This window comes from Solanum dulcamara, chromosome 5, assembly GCF_947179165.1.
Source record: "Solanum dulcamara chromosome 5, daSolDulc1.2, whole genome shotgun sequence".
In the NCBI taxonomy this organism is placed as follows: Eukaryota; Viridiplantae; Streptophyta; class Magnoliopsida; order Solanales; family Solanaceae; genus Solanum; species Solanum dulcamara.
In genome coordinates this window covers 55,898,344-55,907,571 of record NC_077241.1, presented here as the reverse complement: position 1 = coordinate 55,907,571, position 9,228 = coordinate 55,898,344, and positions in this window count along the sequence as shown.

Genomic DNA, 9,228 nt, shown 5'->3' with positions numbered 1-9,228 from the left:
AATTAACACTACGAACCCTATTATATGAGCTGTCTTGGCAATGATGAGTCATCTAAATGGCTCGTCCTGCAAGTCTGAGAAAAGGTATGAAAATAGAGTCTTTGAAGTTTGGGAACGAGCAGGGTTTATGACCCATCGTCAATGGAATGACCCAACTTTTGGGCTCGTTCGGTCCCAAAAACCTACAAAATTTAAGTCTCTAAAGTTTTGTGACGGGTGGTCTTTACGACCCGTCCTCACTTCTATGAGGCATCCTTTCAAGTCATCATCTTTTCCTTAGGGAAACTTTGAACAACGCCTCTGAACTCTGGTTGAAGAGGGGTTTCTACAACCCATATTCTCGAGAAAGACTCAGCCTGGAAGGTCGTAGAACCTCTTTTAAGGGAAACTTCAACTTTTGTTCGAACGGTGACTCTACGACCCAATATTACGAGCCATGGAAAACTCTATGAGCCGTAGAGGGACTCGTTCATATGGATGGATTCAAAATTTTGAGACTTTTATCCGTGGTTCCAACTTTCTAACTTACGGGGTTTTACATAATGTTAAATTAAGTCTATAGAGTGTCTATTTTTCCAACTCTCCCATGTTTCTGTGCTAGAGGTGTGTGCATTGCCTCTGCCTTTTCATGTCTTTCCTGCTATAAAGCTCAACAACATATTAACACGACTCAAGTGGATTATTTCTCGTGACAACTATATCATCCACATATAACAAAAGAAGGACAGTGCCTCTCATACAATGATGAGTAAATAAAGAGGGATCTACTTTACTATACAGGAAGCCAAGATGAAGTAAATAAAGACTAAACTTGTCAAACCAGGCCCTGGGTGCCTGTTTATGGCATATATTTCATTTTGTAACAAACACATATGATATGGATACGTGAAATTAATGAAGCCTAAAATTGACTCATGTACATTTCTTTCTGCAAGTGACCATGTAAGAAAGCATTTTTAACATCTAATTATTGAGAGAAACCTCTAGCAATAAGCCTTGCTTTGCATATGTCTATGGTACCATTTGCCTTTAGTTTAGTTTTAAACACCTCCTTAGAACCATCTATATTTAAACCTGCAGTTTTCGAAACCAATACCCAAGTCTGATTATGGTGGAGTGCATCAATTTCTTCTTGCATTTCTGCAAGCCAATGGGGAGATTACAAAGCTTTCTTTATGGTTGTTGGTTCCTTATTTATCTTTTCTCTACTTGCAATAAGAAACAAGTGGTGCTATAGGTGTGTGCCCTGCCTTGTGCCTTGTCATCATATGTGTCCTGATACCTAAGGGGTTGATGGATATTTACACTGGATACCGCCTCAGTGCTTGTACCAGTGTTTATTTGTTGGTTAGTGCATCCCGAGAGATCAACTGCCAACTCTAAACCTTGAGGATCAGGTATATGTTGTTACCTGAACACACGCTAGTGTATGTGGTCTTACAAGTAATAAAGTGGCTTCTTTCAGAATCAGATTGTCGAACCCAAAGGACTTTAATCAGGCGTGAGTAATATCACCAATTGACTAAATTGTTTGCGTGTGTTACAAACAGGTTGATTTCAAATATACTGTCTACTAAACTATTGAAACTACAATTAAGGGATAGTTCAGAAATTTAATGAGTTGTAATCAAATGAGTAAGTAATTCCATGGTTGTAGCACTTGCAAATTTCAGGTCTAACATACTTCACTTTGGCATTTAATGGGACTTTCAATTACTAATTTACAGGGTTGATTTGACAATCATGGTCTCCCGACCTCTAATTATTTCTGTACTGCTGTCAGGACATTTCTATCTATTTACTACTGGATATTATTTTTAATCTTTGTGAATCTAAAGCTGTACCAAGATAGCAGCGGGTGCGGGTCTGTTTACCAATTATGTGTCATATGGTATTTTCTTCATCTCTTATAAGAACAACTGCTGTGTGGAAAAGAAGTAGAATAGTTTGGATGGAAAAAAAGATAGACAGAAATGAGAAATTAAAAAATGAGAAAACAAACCAAGACGGATCTTTCCAGATCTGTCTTTAACGTGCCGAAATCTCAGGCTTTAGTCTTCGTCGGCGTTCACTAGCTATCGCTATGATGGTTGGCTCCACCGGAGTTGTATTTGCTGCTATCAATGTTGTCTGGCTCACCGGAGTTTTGCTTAATGAAACGTTGCGAGTAGAGGAGGATGGAACGAGAAGCGGTGGAGGCGGCATCGTGGTCTTACTTTTCTCCATGGCGAAATTTCATCGGAGACAGTAGAAGAGAGCAAGAGGAAAAGGCAGCACCACCTCTTGGCCTCACAAGAGAGAATGAGAGATGAGACAGAGGCGGCGTTATACTCTTATTTAGGTTTAGGTAAAATTAGGGTATAGACATAGTAATATAGTTGCCGACTTGCTGTGTAATGTCTTATACTCTAAAATCTAAATGGGCTTGACCTGTTTAACTAAATGGGCTTGGCCTATTGAGGCTTATTTTTAGGTTTATAAATTATAATTACCATACATATTTTATATGTTTAGAAATAAAAATATAATAAAATATAATAAATTCTTAACGGGTTAATGGTTTACCCAATAACAAAATTGAGTAATCTGTCCCCCACACCGATAAGCTGTTAATTATAAAATTTAAATCCATTCCCCACCCGCTAATCCGATAACCCAATACCAATAAGCCAATAAGCCAATTTTGCGGTTGGGTTATCGGTAGCGGCCGATTTTGAACAGCCCTACAAGCAAGTGTACGTGGTCTTACAAGTAATAAAGTGGCACTTTTCAGCATCAGATTGTCGAACCTAAAGGACTTTTATCAGGCGTAAGTAATATCTCCAATAGACTAAGTTGTTCGCGTGTATTGCAAAAAGGTTGATTTCAATTATATTATCTACTAAACTATTGAAACTACAATTAAGAGACAGTTCAAAAATTTAATGAGTTGTGATCAAATGAATAAGTAATTTCAGGGTTGTAGCACTTGCAGATTTCAGGTCTAACATACTTCACTTTAGCATTTAATGGGTCTTTCAATTACTAATTTACAGGGTTGATTTGACAATCATGGTCTTCCGACCTCTAATTGCCTACATCTGTTGACAGCCTAACTACATCGTTGAATGGGATAGGCATGAACCAACACAAATGCATTAATCCTATCATTCTATTTAATATCCAAGTATTGTGTATAGGTATGTGTCATGGGCATCCTATACACGAATCATCCTAGGCAATTCTAGAACAAACATACTCCTTATATTCTAGTGTTTTATCTCCTTTCCATCTTCTGGGTTTGGTGTAGACAACTAATGTATTTTAATGGTGATCCAACATTAAAATAGTATAAACGGGAATATTAGAGCAATTATATGAAATAAACCATTTTCAATCAAAGCAAACTATATTAAACCTTTATTTTATGGCTACAACCTTAGAACAAGGGATTCTATCTACTCATAATGTTTGAAAGAATCCAAAACATAATTAATAGCATAAAGAATCAACTTACAAATGAAGGAGAAAAAATAAAACCCTAAGACAGTTTTCCTTTCGTCTTACTTCGTCAAAACCTTAATTAAAAATTAAATGTTCTAGAATAAAATACAAGTGGTATTTATAGCCTTGAAAAATACAAAGTTGCAATCCTTGAAGAGAAGTTTTCCACGTGGATGTGTTCCTGCACAGTGCAAGTTTTCATCTTCTTCTTTGGCGGAATTTGTTCTATCCAGAACCAGGTCCGCGATGCGGACTTGGCGCGCACCACACTGTTACGTCAAATAAACTCCAAGTTTTGGAATTAATTTACTGAAGCTTAATGTGCGACGCGGACATACTCCAATATAATGCATTTTCTTCACATTTTTCCCAACGTCTCTTTTAAGCTCCACTTTCAATCCGATCATCTTTTGAATGTCCATTCTTCCTCATTTAGTCTTGAAAGTGTCTAATCATGCTGGTTAGCTATATTCATACACAAGTACTCTAAAAATGAATTAGATTATAAGAATTTGATCTCAAACTCTACTATGAACATGGGTTATTTTGGATGCATAAATGCACCCAAGATCACCACCCCACACTTATAATTATGTTCGTTCTCGAACAAACTCTCAATCCTAAACACTTAAAAAACATACATCATGCATGTAAAACAATCCTACCAAACCACAGTAATCTCACAAATAGTTTTTCTTTCATAGCATGTCAACTTCATTCAAACAACTGACTGACCCAAAACAACAAAAGTTCCAAAGTTGACTCTGACATGCAGTAGACTCACATGAATTGATTAGTCAAAACTCATTCAAGATGACCATTCTTCTACTAAACAAGTGCCCTCACAAAGAAAGAATTACCTGTATACTTCTTGCTGTTACATCTAATACCAATAACATTGGGTGTTAAGCAAAATTCGCTCATTCTCTCAGATGAAGTCACAAGTTACTCAAGATAAACCATAGGCTTGCCCTTAGTGTACTATGCAACTCAATTAAGGTAGCCAGGACTTAAGAATCATTTAGTACTTTTCCGAGTTGTAATGTAGGCTAGGGGACAGGTAGGTATTGATTTGGTCATGTATAGTGACTAGATTCCCAAGCGCTTTTAATACACTACACCTATTCATTCCATTTACGTTCTTCATAACCTTATTCTCCCACTTTATTCTTCCTCTAGCTTGCCCTTTCTTTTTTTAGCTCATTTATCTGTGTAGGGAATGTATTCTTATTCTTACTCTTTTTTTTCACAACCACAATGTAGTTGGATTTATTTTTACTTTCACATGCTTTTCTTCTCTAACACAAGATTTTATTTTACTTTGCACCAATGGCTTTGCTCTTAGTAACACAAGGTTGTAACCCCCCTCCCATTTTTTGCTTATTCTTTCCTAAAGTGCTTGGGATTTTTGGATCAAAATTATGGTCTAGAAAAATATGGAAATAGGCTTCAAACAAGGCTACCAAAGAATCAAGTCAACTGCTCAATAGGGCTAACTATGGAATTGCATCACAATGGGGTTACACTTAGTCATTTTGAACTGAGGCTGCCAAAGAAATGCCTAGATCCTTTTCCTAATTCTAACCTTCCTTTGTTTTCGCTACAAAAATACACTAGGAAAGTTCTAGAAATCAAGAGTAACAATGACTGTGCAAAATTAACCTCTCACACACATGGCACTGCTTAATTTAAGAGTGACAACTTTCATGATATTTCAACCCAATATATCACATGAATTCCAAATTAAGCTTACACATTCAAAGTCTAACAACAGAGCTGTAAGTGTCTTGACTCAGTCAATGCTTTTCTTAGAATATATGCTTTTCAACTTATTTTTCAACTATTTATGCAATTTTGTGGTTTAGCAAAACACTTTACGTACACATTACCACAGTGACAATAAATAAAGAAATTATCATAAATAGCATATATTTTTTGTACGGTTCAAAGAGACTATACAATACCAAAGAATTGAAAACAAATGCTGTGAAACACAAAACAAAATATCTAAATAATTCAACTAATGACAAAAATAACTAAAGTAGTTTCTCAAAATTACATATATACAGTAGTAAACACTCAATCCCCCACCCCACACTTAAAGAATTGACACTGCCCTCAGTTTCATATACATAAACATGCAAACAAGTGAGGTAGGAGACTGCCCAGTCTACTCGACCATATCTCCTTCAATAACCGGATCATCAATCGCCAATGGTGGATATTCCGTAGCCTTAATATCTGACTCCACATCTGAACCTGTCCTCCTTCTTTCCTCATCAATAGGGATATCATCCTCCGTAGGCTCATAGAAGTCAAGCCCAAGTCCTATGAAAGCTATAGTATTCTCATTCAATGGATATTAGGTCTCCACCTCCTGTAGTTCAGCTTCAGTTGGTGGGTGGCCCCCAGTGCAATATCAGAGCATTTCCAGGACAAACATGCGGGCGTGATCATATCATTACTCTTCGCGCGCTCTAGTGAAGTGAGGACTGGACCATAAGTGGTGTGTAGCCCTTTAATGTTAGTAACATCATAAGTCTCAGAAGTAAAGGGGCCATATAATCATGCTGGTCTTCGGGGACCTCGACCTTGCAGCATATCTCCGTGATGAAGCCTCCAAAGACATATCCTTCACTATAATAGACTCTGCACTTACGGATGATCGACTTGATCACAACACTAAAATTTACCTCCATACCCTTCATAAGGGAATATATGAAACACACCCTATCGCTCATTATGTCGGTGTAATATAGGCTTGGAATAAGGCTATGCATCATAATTTTTACCCATACATGGACTTCCTTGTTCAAATGGGCATATGGGAATGTGCTATGGTAGCCTCAGAGCCCATGATGGACCTATTTAGCTAGTGTCTTGGGCCCACACAAAGTATGATGAATATATCGGTAGGGTGGTTGAATATTCAACTCCATTGAGGTGGTGGTAGGCAACCCAGGACTTCCCAATATCTCATTGATGGTCATTGGAGATAGAGGGACTTTAACCCCCACACAGTGATGTAATGAGTGCGCATATCAAGTTGATAATTCGCATAAAATTCCCTCACCATGTGCAAATTGCATGTTTTTGGGTCAGTGAACAAAAAGCTTATATTGAGCTCTATTAGTCTTCTTATGATATGTGGGTAGTCTCAGGTCAACTTTTCATCATCAATAGGCATATCAGAGAGATAACGAGATTCTGTGTGTCGTTTGTACCATTTCTTTCCTGCCTGATTTATTGCTTTGAAACCAAACCTCCGAGATTGACCTCGCAGAATAGATGGGGCAGGTGGTATAGAGGGCACCCATCTTTCTCTCTTTTTGCTACTAGGGCCTGCTGGTTCCTTATCGGGCCTTCGAATGGACGACATAATTTCCTAAACGCGAGTCAAAAAAGAGTGAACATATGAGCCCCTACACGTACAATTGCAAACTAAAGGCTATCAAACCCCACACTTAAACATTATAGTCGCAAGCAAGGTATATGAAGGTACTCAGACTTCCCTCTAATCGGATAGTCTATGCATACATGGTTTCTCACCAATCCATACTTCAACAATCAATACGATAGACATAATATATTAGGAATTCATAGAAGTCTCCCATATTCTGGTATGCCCCTCTAAAAGAAATATACATGATTCAACAACAAAGCATCATCCTAAATTAACTCTCCTAACTTCAAGCATAATTTCAACCCAAATATTAGGACAATAGAAACTTACCCCACACTTATCTCACAAATCAAATCAAATTTAACACAATATATTATGTATGCTTACTCAAGAATTCAACATATATGATCAATCATAATCACAAACATCTAATCTCCACAGTATTAAAACTAGGGTTTTGGTTCAATAAAGACAACCCCAAAACAATGTCTCATAATAAACAAGTTCTCATCAAACTTTACATGTCCATGACAATTAAAATCAAAGAACAAAGCAAGAATCAAAATTATAGAGGCAAAACTCAAATCTCATTAACTTACTCATGTTAAATTCAACTACCCATATCATAAAGCTAGTTCTAGAGTACATACCTTGTATGGATGAAGAAGAAACTTGAATTTTTTTTGCTTGAATTGCACAAGTGCGTTTCGGATTTTGCTTGAGAAGATAGAATTTTGAGAGTAGAAGAGTGAGATGCGGTGAAGAGGTTGAAGTTATAGAGTAAAGAGTGAATTCTAAGGGTTAAAATTAGACTTGGTCAGGTTAAAACAATTAAAAAAGGTAAAGGCTGTCTTTTTTAATGAAGCTGCCCGAAAATCCTCCCAGGTCTGCGACGTGGAGACGTCGTGGACCACACTAGTTAGTATGACAAAATTCTAAAAAATAACTTATAAATAAATAAACCAGGTCCGCATCGCAGACTTGGCGCACATCTTCCTTTTAGTGAATTTTTTAAAATTTTGTGCGAGACATACCTGGGCTAAACTTGAACGGTGAGGGAGTAGGTCCGTGATGTGGACCTGTTGCTGACCACACTATTTAGAAATCCTCCACGTTTCCTTTTTTTTTTCTTTCTGTTTTTCATGTACAATTATAATATCCTTTGTATACTCTAAAACAAAATAAAATTTTAGCAAACTTGAAAAAAATCAAATTATAATCTATGATAAAATAAGATGTTACACTACTTCATGGGTTGCCTCCCATGTAGCATCTAATTTATAGTCGCGACATGACTCAGCTCAAGCTTCATTCATTCTCAAGCTCAATTTCTTCTTCCTCACGATTGACATATTGCCCAAAATAATGCTTAACACATTGGCCATTCACCACGAATGTGTCGATTTGGTACGATTCCATAGTTCCATAGCTCCATGTGCCAACGTTCACACCACCTCGAATGATCCACTCCACTTGAATCATAGCTTACCTGGAAAAATATGCAAATATGAGTTAAAGAGCAATATCTTTTAGCTTGGCTCGAATATGCGAGTGACTATATGCTTGTCATGCCATTGCTTTATCTTCTCTTTATATAGTTTTGCATTTTCATAAGCGTGGAGTCTGAATTCCTTCAATTCATGGAGCTGATCCATATGCTTTCTACCCACCAGATCTAGGTCTAGGTTTAAATTTTTGATGGCCTAATATGCTTAGTGCACCAGCTCTACCGGAAGGTGACATGCTTTTTTGAATACCATATGGTGTGGTGAATTACCAATTGGTGTTTTGTATGCAGTCCTGTAGGCCCAGAGAGCTTCGTCTATATTGATAGCCCAATCTTTTCATGTCATATTGATGATTTTCTAGAGGATTTGCTTCACTTCACGATTTGATACTTCAAACTGTCCGCTAGTCTGGGGATGATATGCCATGGCGACCTTGTGCCTGACACCAAACTTAGCTAACAGATTCTTTATTGTTTTGTTTATAAAATGCTTACCTTCATCGCTGACGATGGCCCTTGGAGTGCCAAACCTTGTGAAAATATGCTTCTTGAGGAAGTGACTTACCATTTTAGAGTCATTGGTTGGAAAAGCAATGGCCTCAACCCATTTAGAAACGTAATCAATCGTCACCATTATATACTGGTTTCCATATGACGGTGGGAAGGGACCCATGAAGTCTATTCCCCACACATTAAAAATCTCCACCTCCAGGATGTTATGTAACGGCATTTCATGCCTTCTTGATATGGTGCCCATCCTTTGGCATTTGTCACAGCTTTTGATAAAACCTACAACATCTTTAAATAAATTAGGCCAAAAGAAACCAGGCTGCAA